The 16,851-nt window shown below is 38.8% G+C and overlaps 1 long non-coding RNA gene across 1 annotated transcript in view; it reads left to right on the forward strand.

Moving 5' to 3' along the window:
- LOC111092033 overlaps positions 1–16,851 on the forward strand; it is a 184,667-nt gene that overhangs the window by 92,142 nt on the left and 75,674 nt on the right. The window lies entirely within an intron of this gene.

Consider the following 16,851-nt stretch of genomic DNA (forward strand, 5'->3'; position numbering starts at 1 on the left):
TGTTTGAATTCAAGTTCATTTTTAAAACAGGAGAAAGAGTGAGAGATGTGGCCCAACTCAAGAGTCAAGGCACCCCGCCTAAAATAATTCAAATTCAATTTAAAAAATAAAAACAAATGGGATCCCTGGGTGGCTCAGCGGTTTAGCGCCTGCCTTTGGCCCAGGGCGTGATCCTGGAGTCCTGGGATCGAGTCCCACATGGGGCTCCCTGCATGGAGCCTGCTTCTCCCTCTGCCTGTCTCTCTCTCTTTCTTGAATAAATAAATAAAATCTTAAAAAAATAATAATAAATAAATACATAAATAAATACATAAAAACAAAAGCTGTATGGTTCCTAATCCTTGATGCAGTGCTCTCTCTGCCAAATGCTCTCCTACACACTCTCCGTATTTTCTTACACTTGACATTCATGATAGCTCCGTGAAGCAGATACTGGAATTGACATGATTTTCATATGCGCGTCTTGAGCTTTACAGAGCAGGGTAGACTTTCTCTGTAAAGGGCCAGATAGTACATATTTGAGGCTTGGTGGGCTCTCAGGTCTATTTCAACTTTTCAGCTCTAACTTTGTGGCCCAGAAGCAGCCAGAGCCATCATCTAAACAAATGGGTGTAGCTGTGTTCCAATAAAATTTTGCTTACAGAACAAGCAGCGGGCCGGATTTAGCCAGCTACAGCTTGCCAACCTCTCTCATGGAAGGAAGGAAATGTGCCTGCATTTGGATAGCTGCTAAGTGGCAGCAAGGGTCTGAACTCAGGTTGTCCTGATTCTCGAAGAATGCTAGGTTTCAAATACCAGATTTCCACAGCTACTGCCCCTCCTTTCTGCCGGCCCATCCAGTAGGTCAGGGCCACCACAGTTTTTTAATAACTGTAATCAACGTCTGTTGACTGCCTCCTACACACCAGGCACTATCAAATACATACATATATCTATGTATATATTCAGGGATTTGATCTTTATGGTGTTGAGGGAAGAAGCCACACTCAATATCTGAAATAAAAAGCTGAATTTCTCCATTGCTAGGAAGGGAGAACTGTTCTAGCTTTATGTCCCTCTAAACAAGCAGAGAGAGCTGAGCCTTTAATGGTTGGTTTGGGGACCTGGGGAGTTTAAGGATTGATGGGCTTTCAGAAGCAGAGTTGAGGGGTTGGTTGGCTTCAGCTCTCCAGGTCTGCTTAGTTGTCTGAGGCTGAGCGGCCATGGATAGTTGGAGATGGATTTAAAAGCACTTCCAGTGATTACTTGTTCCTAGTATGTACTAGGGTCAAAATACCATCAGCATTTTTCCTCTCTTGAGTTTGGATCCTAAGAACTTTTTATGCTTAAACAACAGTCCTAAGAGGGAGATATTCTTCTTGCCCCCACTTGATGTATGAGGAAACAAGGCACATAAGAGGTCATGTGACTTGCCCAGGATCTTAAGGCTGGTGAATGGAGGAGCCAGGATTTTAAATCTGACAGTGTGGATCTATACTCCATGCTCTCCAAGTGGACCCCTTCTACTTGCTGTGTCATGTGTTTGTGTCACGAGAATTACAAGTTGGTCACTTACAGGCACTTAAACAAACTCCTAGGTTTGAATCTATCCATTTCATTCATTTCAGCTCATCATTTGTTCCCATCTCTGTTCCCTCTATTAGGTAACAAATGGCCACTTAAAAAAGAACAGCCACAAGGCCAAATTTTCTTGATGTGAAATGCAGTGCCATTTAAGGTAATCGTTCCTAATACTTTAGCTTCTAACTGAAAAGTCAGGCTTGCTTTTGCTAAAAGGTTAATAAGCAGGAATCTTGACTTCACAGTACATCAGGAGAGATAAATGACTCTGTGAAAGATAATGCAAAATTACAGCCTCCTCTAACCCTACTGGGTTTGTTCTTGACTTTTAGACCAAACTTACAAAAGGTTAAATGGAAAATTAAGGGAAAAACAAGTCTGTCTCCCTGCAAATTCATGTTCCACTTTCTACAACTTACAAGACTCAACGGTTCATGGCCAATATTTATAGTAGAACTGGGAGAATTGTAACTAGAGGCTTGTAATTGTCTCCTACTTGGCCACAGACTGATTCAGAGGATAGAAGACATGGATTTCATTCTGTTTTCACCAATAACTTAGGTGCAAAATCCTGGGAAATGGGTTGAATCTGTCCATATGTAGTGGTTTCCTAAGGATGCTTTGATAACGTACTGCAAACTGAGTGGGTTAAAACAATGGAAATTTATTGTCTTATAGTTCTGGAGACCAGAAGTCTGAAGTTGCGGTCTTGGCAGGGCCATACTGTTTTTGAGGACTCTAAAGGAAAATCCCTCCCTGCCTCTTCAGGGCTTCTGGTGTTTGCCAGCAATCTTTAGCATTCTTGGGCTTACAGAAGCATCATTGCAATCTCTGTCCTCTGTCGACACATAGCTTTACTCCCCGTGTTTCTGTCACAGAGTCTCTTCTCTTCTTGTAAAGCCACCAGCCATATTGGCTTAAGAGCCCACTCTCTTTTCCTTTGATTCATCTTCACTAATTACATTGACAATGGCCTTATTTCCAAATAAGGTCACATTCTGAGGTACTGGGGATTGAAACTCAGCATATCTTTTGTCATGTGGCACAATTCAACCCACAACACCAGGATTCCATGTTCTCATTGGTTTGTGATGAGATTGCTTCCTTCATAGGGATACTAAAGGGTGGATAATGAGATTCAAGTCCTTTGAGGGAAAGTACTCTGTAATTACTAAACATATCACTGACAGATTAATCGAAAAGACAAGGGCATATTCATAGGACAGGCTTTATGAAATCTAGAATTCTTTTACTACACACCCAACTAACTTCCTTTTTATAGGAGCTGAGCTCCCCAAGGTGTATTTTTGCCAGAATAATAAGTCATTTCAAAATAAGTGAGATATACACAAAAGGATGATAATTTCTGACCTACATGTGATTCTACAGCAAGTTTCAGAAATTGCTTCCTTTATATATGGACTGGATACTTCTTAAGAGAAAACCAGTTTCTCCCCAGAGATGTGAAAGATTGTTTCTTCTCTTTGTTCTGGAAGAAAGGAAGTTTTCATCAGCCTGGACCATCCACATTTGGCTTTTTCACTGAACTTGTAGAAAACAATGTCACTTCAGACAGTAATTTTATGGAGATGTAGAAAGTATGCTCAGGCCTCTCTATAGGTAAGGTCAACATGAGATGGGGAAAAAAGCTCCCATAATCTTCTTTTGTGTTTTGTTGCTCATTTATTCATTTGTTCAACAAATATAGACCCCCCACCCCCGGATGTCAGGCAGAGACAAGGGAGATGCAAAACTATATAAAATCTGGTCTCTGCCCTTGGGAGCCCATAGGTGAGTGGAGGAAGCATGTAAAGAAATAGGATAATATGATAATTTCCATTGAAGAGATATTTCCAAAATGCTGTGAATACAACTGATGCCTGTGAAAGAAATCAGGAAAGGTTTTCTTGAAGCAGAAACAGTACAAGCAGTGAGTGTGGTTGGGCAAAAGTCAAGAGGTGTAGGTCCTGTGTTATATCCTGTGTGTGGCTGGAGTGTAGAGTGTGAGATGTGTTCAGGGGCCATACCATAAATATTTGAACTCAGTCATCAAAGAGTAATAATTTTCTTTTTTTTTCTTAATACTAATTTTTCTTCATTTAAGTTAATCTCTGCTTAGAGGCATCTGGATGGCTAAATCAGTTAAGCGTCTGCCTTCAGCTCAGGTCATGATCTATCTCAGGGTTCTAGGATCGAGCCCTGTGTCGGGCTCCCTCTGTTCAGTGCGTAGTTTGCTTGTCCCTCTCCCTCTGCCCCTCCCCTCACTCGTGCTCTCTCTCTCTCAGATAAATAAATAAAATCTTTTAAAAAATGAATCTCAGCTTGTTATATAAAACCTAAAGCATCGGATGGTATACTATGAAGATTAAAATCACCTTTAATCTCTACATCCAGAGATGAATTTTTTGTGTTCTATGAATATCCTTCAGTCTTCTTTTAAATTATTAAATGAATTCAATATAATGTATTTATTTTGATTTTATTATAATGTTTTATACACATTATAAATGTTTTTAAGACTATTATATCATAATATAATGTTATTATTATTTGTTTTTATTATAATGTTATTATAATGTTAAGATACTCATCCTTTTGTCCATCTCTCTTTCTCTTTCTTCACTTAACATTATACCATGGACTTTATCTGGGAGAAATTTTTTTCTACATAGTGTTTTGATAGATCTACATTTTTAAAACTCTAGTGCTCTGGTAACAAGCAGAGATTCTACAGTCTAGGAGAACATCAAGATGTCTTAGAACTCCTACCATTCCTCGCTGCCAAATTGATTAGTTTTGATGTGTTTCAGCTGATTGTGTGATTCACAGAAATAAAACAAATGGATCCTTTATTTTTATGAAGGGATATTTTAAATGATAGATGAAGAAGAATGTTTCCTGAGGAAGAAAATGGAGATGAGGATAAATGGCAGGTTTTAAGCAGAGTATTTTCTAAAAATAAGCATTTCTCTTTATTTAAACTTACAGTCTGAGTGTGCTAACTCTGTGATGCTTTAGGCTTATGACTGCTACAAACCACATCATTACAAGCCCCATAAGCTTGGTTGACAATATAATAACAATCTCAAATCATCTATTTGGAGAAAAATCTTGGATCAAAATAACATTATGGTACATATCAGATTTTTAACATTTATCCTTGAAATAATAATAATACCATTAGGGTGGATCAAAACAAGCCCTGTAGATGTGAAATAAAAACTCTGCCCCAGAGTGTGGGCTTGTACAGTGTCCTCCAGGCTTTGTCTAATTCCAAGATGGTTTAGTGCTTTTAATGTGAAAAATCAGTAGTTTGCTGCAGTTTCAACAATATTGAATAAGATCCACAAATTTCACTAAACCAGAGAGTTCACAGCTAAGAGAATCGGAATGATTTTTCATTTTGTCTTAAATTAGAGGCTGTCGACTATTTTTAAATTCAGCATGTCACAGTGAACTAATAATATTCATCTATGATATGGCATTTATATCTTCAAGGGGGGAAAAAACCAACCTTGAGTATCTAGAGGAAAAACCAAATTATCTCTAAGGAAACAAAAATATCAGGTTAGTTCCAACCTTCCCTTCTGGGGAAGGAAAGATTATGAAGCATTGCCTATCACTGAAATGTAATTTTCAGGAAAAGGTAAAACCAGGACTTACCTACAGATATCAAAATGAACGTATGTGAAAGATTTTATTTTATGTATGTGAAGGACCCATGTTGATGTTATGACTGGTTCCATAAAGGGAAAGTCCAAACAGCAGAAATGTATCTAGAATAAAGAGATGTTGAGATGGGCTGTAGCCAAAGATGAAAACTGGTGTTTTCCAAAGGGACTGAAGAGAGTTTGAACCTCTCCCACATGAAGACACACTTCGCCCACCTCTCAGTGATCTACAACTTGCAGAATCGTAACAGAGTTAGATTCTGATAACTCAGAGACTGTGCTGTACCCATGAAGCCTGTACCCAAGCAGACTGAAGCACAATTTTTTTTTATGTCATGGTGTCTAAATCCATCTCTCACTGACCTGTTGTCTTCTGTTTTCCATTATGCCAGTCTTTTGCAATACTAAAATCCAGGATCCAATGAAAGGATATCTACGGATTTAGGAGGGGAAAAAAAGATTAAAAAAAAAACCCAAGAATCTAGGCCCAAACAATTACTATCACTATTTGAGGGCAGTAGACAGACATTGTAAACTCCGTTTTTTCCAGACATCCACTATTAATAACAAACCCTAGTTTTTGAGACTTGAAGCTTTTACAATTACTAGAGCCCTCTTTTAAAAATGTGTATAAAATTTTGAATACAGAATTATCTAAGAGCAAATATTTACTTAGAATGAGAAAGTGAATATGAAATCAATTATTAAAAATCATAAATCATAGATGACTTAAAAGCTGATGAAGAACAAGCCACATATGTCCAAATGCAGCAAAATAGCATAGAATTTATTTTCTTGTTAGCTGAGGCACACCTTTTCCCCTACATTTTTTATGGACCTAGCTTCTGATCATTCTATCATGTAGTAATGATTTCACAGTTTTATTTCTGGAGGGGAAATGGAAACATAATTCAGTCTTTTTTCTACAATGGTTGGTTATTTCTGTTTGAAGAGCAGCATTCTGTGCTGTTTGGTCTAGATCCATAAGACTTCATCAGGACAGGACATCTCAGATGAGCTGAGATGTGATTTAATACACCACTACTCTGTTTTGTGTCTTATACACTATGAATTCAGGAATTCTGAAATGCTGTTTCTCAGAATTCCCACCAAGAAGAATGAAAGTGTGTGTTTATTGTTACTTATGCTATATTATCAAGTGGATTCTCAATGGTAGACACCTTTGGTGTCTGAAGCTTTCATAGACGGTCATCTTATGGAACATTCCAAGCCTTGTTTCCCATCCATGGCCCACAGACTTGTGAGGTTAGAAACGTGTTCCCACTTTGATACCGTTTCTGTCCTTGTGTGCTTGTGTCTTTATGAGGGAGAGCCAACCCAATAGACCCTGAGAATCTCTCAGGAAGCAATTCCTACACCAGAACAGTGAGGAAAATGTTAACTGAACACACCAACGATTATGAATCACATACTTAACTATATCCCACTAAAACCAAAATCAGTGTGTCCTAAATTCATCTTTCCCATGGCCAGATCCAATCATCCTCATACTACCTGATGACAGGGATGTATAACAAGCAGGAAGTGGACGGGGAAGGAAGCAGTCCAACTTAATTGTGCTTAAACACCTCACTCTCACAAAATATAGAAAAATACAAAAATATGTGTCTGTCTAAACATATTGCTAGTAACCCTCCCTCATACCTCACTACATACCCAGCGTCTTGACTATTACCTGGATTATAATAGGTGCTCAATAAATCTTTGCTTAATGATTTTAAAAATGCTTAAGGAAGCAGTATGAAAGGAAGGATGTATTAATGTGAGGTTTTTTGGTGCCCTCAGGGGATGCTTGTACACATAGAAAATACTATTCATAAGATTTTATAAAAAATTAGTATTCTTGGGACGCCTGGGGAGCTCAGTGGTTGGACAGCTGCCTTCGGCTCAGGTCGTGATCCCGGGGTCCAGGATCGAGTCCCACACCAGGCTCCTGCGAGGAGTCTGCATCTCCCTCTGCCTGTGTCTCTGCCTCTCTCTCTGTCACTCTCATGAATAAATAAATAAATGTTTAAAAAAATAGTATTCAAATGATTGAAGTTATAAAAGAAAAATGAACTCTTTCCTAGGCTTTAAGTTTAGCTCATAAATGTATTTGTCTCTTTTTAAATCCAGCAAATATAGTAGTAATCACTTTTATGGGATCTTTGACAAATATTTGGTTTCTTTTACAAGCTTAAATGCCACAAATATTTTAAACAGCTTTTATAAATTCAATATATTCGCTTTCTCTAAGTGTTCCCCAAGAGACTGGATTAATAAAAACCATCTTTCTGAATAGTTACCAAGTCTTTGAAATTTATGAAAGTTTAAACTCACAAAAATTTTAAGCTTTCATTTTTGTAATATGTTTCAAATGCATACATATAAAGTGTATACAATTTCATCATTTACAGAAAACTATCAATACTATGATTTTGTTACTCTCAAATTTCTTTTACTTAATTTTAAAGTTTAAGAAATCTATTCACAATTAAGTAATATAGTTAGCATCCCCATGAAGTGGAATGATCTGTGAGCAGAGGCTTTGCCCAGAGACTGCAATTGGTGGTTACCCTGCTGGGGCTCACCAAATCCTCCTTTAGTTTCCTCCTCATGGTTTCATAACTTCAGGATGTGGCTGAGTATCCTATTGCCCTAAATTCAAGTTACACACATTTACTAAATTCATGTCTATTCACAGGCTCTGTGACTCTCACCCAAGTTTGTCACTTGATTTAATTTTGCTTTTGTTTTTACCTTCCATCTTAAACTTTGACTTTGATCTTTGCTAAGACTTATATGCATTGATGGAATTTTAAAAACATAGAAATAGAACTTCTACCCAAGGGTAAAGACTTGTCAGTTGGATGAGCTTGTTTTTAAAATATATATTCTCAAATTCATACCACCAATGGAAAGGTTGATCATGATATCCGGTTGAATTCCATGTACTTCACATGGCCTTTGTATGATTTGCGTTTAAACTCATGAGGTCATTTCATGCAGCAAATGTAAGTACCTTTTCTAGAAATAAAATTAAAGTCCCCCTCCTACCATTCATAAGAATGTTTCAAAGAATTTCGGAGAAGGAAAATGACAGTATAAAAAGCTGCCATTGATCTGATCAAAACAGATGCGATTTCATTAAATGTGATAGTAATATTGAACACAAATTTTAAAAAGGATTCATTTTTTTTGCTTGCCTGTATTATTATATATTTTTTTTAAGTTTTTATTTAAATTCTAGTTAGTTAACAGGCAGCACCGGATGATGTATGGAATTGTTGAATCACTGTCTCATACATCTGAAAAATAATTCTTTTATTTTTCATAGTCGCACTTGAATTTTATTAGTCTCCAACTTTTAACATTTACTTTTATTAGAATATCGTCGATGCTACTTACCTAAATACAGTCAATCTTTCTTTGTAGTTTGACTAAAACTTACATTCACATAATTATATAATTCTCTTAAAAATTCAAATAATAATAAGGTAAAAAGAAACAGTCTTGTTCTGCTTACTAGTCCTACTTTCCTCCATATTGATGACTACTGTTATCTGTTTTTTTTTTTATTTCAAGCCCATGTATGTAAATATAGGAACATATATATACATAGTTAAGTTCTGAAAAATAATTCTTGATTGACAAGGTACAGAAAAAATGGATAATAGATCTGTGAATTAAAAATCTCAGACTATACAGATACTATATAATAGACACTAGAAGTGGTAGGATGGGAATGATATAAAACAATGTGCTAAATTTTCCATCATAGATGTTTATATGCTTATAAAACCTAATACAGAGGTTAAAAATAATTATTCAAAGATCAAGTATGTTGTAAACTCATTATGATCTTTAGCATTATAATCTTATATCATATTAACAAAAGCCAGAAAGGGGTAGGGTCTAGAAGAAATAAAAATTGCTTAATTTTTTTATCATGTACAAAAAGTTAGGCTTTCAAAAATAGATTTAAATATATTCACAAAATTGTAAAATTAACTGCCAAGGGTAATAAAAATAGGATAGTGTTGACTGAGACTCCCTAAAGAGATTATTAAAATAACCTACAGACCAAGCAAAGCCAAGTTTATTGTTTATTGCAGTGAGGGACAGCGGAGTCTCAGTACCATCTCTAGGGGGAAAGTCAAAAGTGGATGTTTGTGAGGTTTTTGTGGTCTGATTTAAGGTGGATCTTTTCAGTGCAGAGATCTCATCGGGATTTGGCAGAGTTTGTGATGTACTTGAGGAATGATGGATGTGGCAAGGTGAACCTCTTGAAGTGAGTCTTCAAGAATAAACAATAATTTGACGAATACACTTGAGCAATCTATTGTTTAGTAGGAAGAAGAGACTATTGTTCCTTGTACTGAAGGGAACAAGGGGAATGGTCTATTGTTTAGAGAAGTGGATTTTCAGCAAGTTCCTCAAACAAACAATAAAGTTATTTGCAATTTCATTTTTCTGACCTAGAATTTCCTAGCATAATAAAGTCATGTTAATGCAGAGTGTAAACTGAGTTGATGTAGATAGTATCAATTATCAACATTTTTTTACATCAGCATTATTAAAAACTAAAAAGAAAATACAGCTTGTGTATAAACGGGAGAAAGATGAAAAGTAAAAAGAGCATAAACTCAGGAAACAAAAATTAAGAGGGCAGGAGGAAAGCCAAACACACCTGTAAACGTTAAAAATGAAAATAAATCACATTATCTGGTGAAAAGGTGCATTCAGTTACATACTAACTGAAGACTAACATACTTTAAAATGATACCTATAGGGACACCTGGGTGACTTAGTGGTTGAGCAATTGCCTTTCGCTCAGGGCGTGATCTCGAGGTCCTGGGATCGAGTCCCACACCGGGCTCCCCGCAGGGAGCCTGCTTCTCCCTTTGCCTGTGTCTCTGCCTCTCTCTGTGTGTCTCTCATGGATAAATAAATTTAAAAAAAATGATACCTATAGATGAAAAATAAAGGATGGGCAGTGATGTCTCAGACCATCACAAGAATGTTAAGAGGATGTATTAATCTAAGACATGAGATTTGAAGGCACAAAGTATTGATGTAAAGGAAGTTCATTTCATTTTGGTGATACACAACTCAATGAGAAATTCAGTCATGTATCTGTATGTGCAAAATAAAAGCACATCAATATATATATAAATCAGGAAGTATTAAGAGCAGAAGTGTAGGAGGAAGAAGAATTAAGGGAGAGTGTGGAGTTTGGGGTTAGGGCAGTATGAGAGGCCCCTCCTCACTACAGTCATGTGCGTTCACACTTGCTCTGGACACGTACAAGACAGAAGAATTCATCTGAGGTGTGCTTAATCTGAGGTCCTGGGGCGAACAAAACAAAACAAAACAAAAAAACAAAACACCCGAACCAAAAAACCAAGAAGGAGCCCTGAGATGAGGGAGGAAAATTGAAATGAAGCTGTGATCACAAGGGAGTGGGCATTGGTACAAGCATATAATTGAAGATGCAGAAGCTGACCCACTATAGGGAAGCTGGAACCATGACAGGTGAGACCCTGTAGATTTATGTGGAAGGAGGGCTACTGCCAGGCGTTTCACATGGAAATAAATGAACTGGATTCCAGTCTTCCACGGCACAGTCATTCATGATGAATTAAAGACTTAAATGTGAAAAGCAAAACCTTAAACCTTGTAGAAAAATGTATTGTAAAAGATGTTATGACGTTGAGATACTGAAAGATTTATTTAAAAAGACCCTTAAAGACTATGATAGAAATGATCAAGAAGTTTGACTCCATTAAAAATGAAAAATTCTATTTCTTAAAACACACCATAAAGTAAAAGAACAGACGACTTTGGGCCAGAAGGTTTTGTAACACAACTGACAAAAAGTTGGTTTTCTAGAATACACTAATAAAAAATACAATAATGCTCAACCCCACTGTCACCAGAGAAAGGAACATTAAGATCTCATGCTGATATCTAGAAAGAAGAGTATTCTAGCCAGAAGAAGTGCAAAGGCCCTGAGGCAGATACCTGATTGGCTTGTCGAGAAATAGCAAGAAACCCAGTTGTGCTGCATCCGCTCTGTCTATAAGCCAGACAAAGACAGATAGGGTCCAGATAATTAATTTCCATGTCCTATAGTTTAATCTTTGACATAAGAGGCCAGCAAGAGGATTCATGAGAAAATAGTGAAAAAAAATTGATCATACAGGGGACAAGACTGATGGGAGTGACCAAACTCATTTTGAGAGAGAGGGACAAAGTATAAGATGAGCAAAGTATAAGATGTTTTAGGCATATCATTTTTTAAAGGATTTTATTTATTTACTCATGAGAGACACAGAGAGAGAGAGGCAGAGACACAGGCAGAGGGAGAAGCAGGCTCCCTGCAGGGAGCCCGATGTGGGACTCCAGGATCACGCCCTGGGCCGAAGGCAGGTGCTAAATCGCTGAGCCACCCAAACATCCCAGTCAATTCAATATCGAATTTAATTAGTTGAGACCACCTTAACCATCTCCTCATTGTCAGGCCCTCTGCTAGGAACTGAGGATCAAGGAAAAGGAAAACCCCAGCCCTAGAAGGAGCCACCTGCCTTAGAAACAAAGAGAAAGACCAACAATCTACCATGCGATGGGCAGAATAAACACAATATTTACATATTGACTTATCATGCTCCAGACCTGAGCCTTAAACACATTTTTACTAATCCCCACAGTAATCCTATATGGCTGATATTATTTATTCCCAACTTGCAGATGTGAAAATGAAATACGACAGAGATTAAGTAATTTGTTTGGAGCAGGGTTTCCCAACTGTGGTGCCCTTGGCGTCGGGCGCTGGGTAATTCTTGGTTGTGGAGCTATCTTGTGCCTCATAGGATGTTCAGCAGCAGCCCTGGCCTCCACCCACTAGATGCAAGCAGCTCCCCTTCCCCCACAGTCACCCCAAGTGTCTCCAGACGAGTATCCCCCAGGTGATAAGAGACAGAATAAGTAGTGGGTGGGAATTCAAACCATACCTGCTTGACTCCAATGGCCGTAGTTGTTGGTTGTTTTCGCTTGTTTGCTTGGACTTCATTGGTCAGTGTACTGCCTCTAGGAACAGGTATGTGTTGGGTACTCTCCTTTGATGAGTACCTGTCTGCACTGAAGGCAGCGCAGTGAGGAGGTGTGTTTACCTACACGGGGCTCCCACCAGACGAAGAGACACAGTGAAGGCAATGCGGACGTTCTTGTAGGTTCCTACCATTTGTTCAATATCTCAAGACACAAGGAGTGATAAACAGTAGCCTGCAGGCACTGCTGTGTCGCTTTAATTTCATTCACTCACTCATTCATTTGTTCATTCACTCATCCATCAATGCCAGGCATTGTCCTAGGCCCTGAGCCTCACAGCGGGCAAGTCAGAAGGGTTCCTACCCACGCTCAGTTTCATCAAGGGTGGGGAACAGATGGGAGACCTGCTGACACATCACTAAACAACGAATTTCCATTTGTCAGAAGTGTTTAGAAAAGAATGAAAGAGTTCGATGAGGGCAAGTGACTTGGTTGGAAGGAGCAGGTGAATTGGAATTCAGAGGTCACGAGAGGCTTCTCAGAGGAGGTGACACAAGCCGAGGCGTAGTAACAAGAAGGAGTCGTTCACGGGAAAAACTGAAGTGAGAACAAGAGAACAAAGAGACTGTTTGGAGAACAAGGAACACTGAGACTCTGAGGTGGGAAATTGGTGTCTCTCAGGAACAGTGAGAAGGCCTCTGTCGATGGGAGGGGGTGTGCAGGGGCAGGAGGTGGCTGACAGCCAAGGAGGTGGATGAGGACCCACGGGCACGTTTGACCTTGTAGGACAAGGAGGAATGTGGCTTGTATTCCATGTGCAACCTGAATAGGATCTTGCTGGAGTCACTTCAAGAGGAAGCCAGATGTGACCCTTCTTTGAGCTAACGTACTAAGGCAATGTTCCTGCCTCTGCGTGTTCCTGCCTCTGCCACTCAGGCTTATACGTCTGCGGTTATTTAAATGGACTGATGTAAGAGTTCTAGTTTGAAGCTTACAAGGGAAATCAAAGAAATATTTAAAATATATTAGTTCAGTTTCTTATTCTCCCTGCAGAGCTTCTGCAAAACAGCCTTTTTTATTGCACTTGCTCCTTAGAAGGTCTATTGAGTGTTTGATTTCATAAAAAAAGCCCACAAGCACCTATAGTTTTTAAGAATTTTGATATTGAGTGTCAACGACCGTCAGTGAGTTTTAGATTTTTTTTAAAGGAAGATATTATTATGGTGATGATCTTCTCTCGTATTTTAGGCATAACAATTTAATGCCTAGTGCTTGTAATGGGATAAAATGGAAATAATTTAGATGTCCATCAGTAAAGAAGAGAGAAATAAAACATATTATTGTTGAATGATGGAATGTGATTCAGCAGTTTAATGAACTAGATCTACACAGATCAACTGTGCAGGTCTCCACAAAACGAGGAGGGGGAAAGGGAAGCTTGTAGTACAACAGGTATAGAAAAATAGGATTTTTCCCCAAGATATATTGCGATATAATTGACATTTTATGTTGTGTACATTTAAGGTGTACACGTGTTGATTTGATACATTTATATATTGTAAAATGATTACCACCGGAGCCCACAGCATGGTGGCATGAGACAGCAGGGGCGTGACAATATTTGGGGGGATGCAGGATATGTTTATTGCCTTGACTATGGGGATGACTTCACTGGTGCTCACATATGCCAGAACTTAGGAAATTTTACATTTTGCATATCCGCAGGCTGCTGTATGTCAATTATACCTCAATAAATCTATTAAAAATTGTTGTGGTGGGTCATCGATGTGAAAAGTTAAGTGGCAGTGATTTTTCTTCCTCACCAGCACGTAAAGTGGCGGTCCACTTTGAAATTAATGTCATCTTAGATTTCGTAAACTACAGCATTAAATGCCTTTGGTCTGAGATTCTCGTGGCTGAGCTTCATGCTATTTTCAGCTCAACACATGCTAACTGACAAAATAGGAAATACTAGTGGGAGATAATGTCAGGAAGACTGTGAATTTGTTTTTAGCCATGTTAAGATATTAGGATGTTAGAATCACTAGGGACTCTGGTAGCTTCTTTATGGGTCACTACTTGACCCATAGGTTTTCTGTGATCCAGTCCTCAAGCCAGCAGCCCTCTGCCCTTGCTGTCAACTCCTGCACTTAGCCTGGCTCATGGTTGCCTTGAATAAATCTTCATTTCCCTACTTCCCCATCTCTTGAAGCCAAGGGCATGTGACTGAGCTCTGGTCAGTGAGATAAAAGTAGAATTGGTGTGTCCAGCTAATTACAGTCACCAGCCCAAGAAAGGAGTCCTTAAAATTGCAAACGTATCTGTCTGTCATGTTTTTGGGTAAATGTGGCTGGTTTTTTCCTTGCCTTAGAATTCATCGACACAGAGAGTGTATTAAAAAAAAAAAAAAAACAACTCCCCAGACACAATTACTTTAATTGTATCTTATGGGTGAAGTGAGAATGGTGCCTCTTCGGATGCCATTTCTGTCACTCGCTCCTCCTCATTCTGACGCAGGCTTCTTCTGTGTCTTCAGACGAGTCATTCAGGCTTTTTGCTTCAAGTCCCTCAGCTGTGAAATGTGGATAATATTACAGGGCTTGAGGGGGGTACTGTGAGGATTAATTAACATTGGCAAAGCATTTTGAACTTAAGACGTTGCCCTCTTCACACAGTTTATCCAGGGACGTCAACAAACTGTACCAACGAGGCTGATCCCATTATCTCTGGTTTCCAGATCAGGTTATGAGGCAGGAGAAATTAATGTCACTCAGTGAACTAGGACAACAGCCCTGAGAAAACTCTGGAATATCGACCTTCTGATCTTCTTGCGACAACCCTGGATACATGCCTTCATTTTGAAAAGGGGCCTCTATAATTTCTAAGTACCTTTATAAATTCTAAGTACCTTTGTCATCTACTTACTTCTCTTGGTCTTTTTCTCATGTGTTGCCCTAGATCTTGCTGGGTTGGCTCTCTGCATCCACCTACAGAGGGGAGGGCTCTTCTCATCAGAAGAGAAACTCGATTATCTGCAAGAGCCTAATGATCACAAGACTCCTCTTTTTGTCTTCCAAATCAAGTTCACTAGAAGTTTATGTTTGCTTTTGTGTCCTTGGTTATAATGCTCAAGACATGAGGTCCATCCGTGCAGGAAGAAGGAGTCATCCTACTTTTAAAAATTGCATTTACAATGTATTATTATTTTTTAAAAAGCACACAGGAGAAAGTTGACATCTCCAGTACTTCTGACAACAAATAATACCCAGTGCTCATTATATCACATTCCCTCCCTAATGTCCATCACCCGGTTACCTGAACACTGGGTATCACATGAGACTGACGAACCACTGCCCTCTACCTCTGAAACCAATATACATCACATGTTAATGAGTTGAATTTAAGTTTTAAAAACTCTAAGTATTTAAAAAAATAATAATCACTACTACTATTTTAGTGTAGATATATTCAACCTTAGTTTAAAAAAAAACCCACCTCATTTTTAAAAAACTGGCCCTACATCATCGATCATCTATAACATCTTGAGAAACCGTCTTATCCTTCAGGTCTCATCTCCTAATACCCACTTCTCATTCTCCAAATCCCAGTGCCCTGACCTCCTTCTGTTCTAGATGCACCACATGCTCTTCTGTCTGGAACACTGGCACATGTTGGCCTTCTCCCTACCATCCTCTCTACCCTCACTCAGGTCAGAGCACCTTCTTCCTATTCCGGCCCCTGGTTTCTCTGTACCCTATCTTCCAAAGGGACCAGGTCCTGTCTCTTTGACCTTCCTCAAACAGCATCATATACCTTTCTTTTGTGCATAATTTTATACATATTTGAGGTTTTTTTTTTAACATCTGTGCTCCTGATGGATCATCACCCTGACAAGCACAGTCTGGTCCTTTCCTATCTGCTTCACTGGCTCTTCATTGCCCAGCAAGCCTGGCTCAGATAATATTTGTTGGATGAACGAATGAGAGGGAATATCTTTTATATGCATTTTAATGGTTTGGATATGGATGTGTAACAGAATGATAAATGTGACTCTTCCTATTGACTCACTTTCAGCAGAAACCTCAAAAGCCCAGTGGGGGAACTATTTAGGAAACCTTCTGAAGCAGGGTATTGGACTATCCGTGCGGAAATTGCAAAAAGAGCAGCTCAAAACCATTTTGTCTGCATTAGTTGACCAACCACCTACAGCCTAAATAAGACATTGTAATTCAGGAGATTAAAGAAGGAAGGTTATTTGGAAGACAGTTGATTTTCTCCTCCCCATGTGACAAGGAAGGGAGATATTTCCTCTTACTTTATCGCAGGGGAGTGATCTTCAAGAGAATCATTCAGAAGGCTAGCCATGAATCCCCGCAAGTGCAAAGGACACAAGGACTGACGTCAGACCCACTGCTTAATATTCTAAAGATGGAAGCCTGGGATCAACTGGTTGCCTTGACTTATGGCAGAGCTAAGGACAGTGCCTGCCCTGGGAGTGAACTGTCTTTCACTGGCTAGGACAATGCTGAGTGAGTTTTTCCTCTGGCCAGGTAGGCCTTCCCTTAGAATA

The sequence above is a fragment of the Canis lupus genome, chromosome 24, assembly GCF_011100685.1.
Source record: "Canis lupus familiaris isolate Mischka breed German Shepherd chromosome 24, alternate assembly UU_Cfam_GSD_1.0, whole genome shotgun sequence".
Classification (NCBI taxonomy): Eukaryota; Metazoa; Chordata; class Mammalia; order Carnivora; family Canidae; genus Canis; species Canis lupus.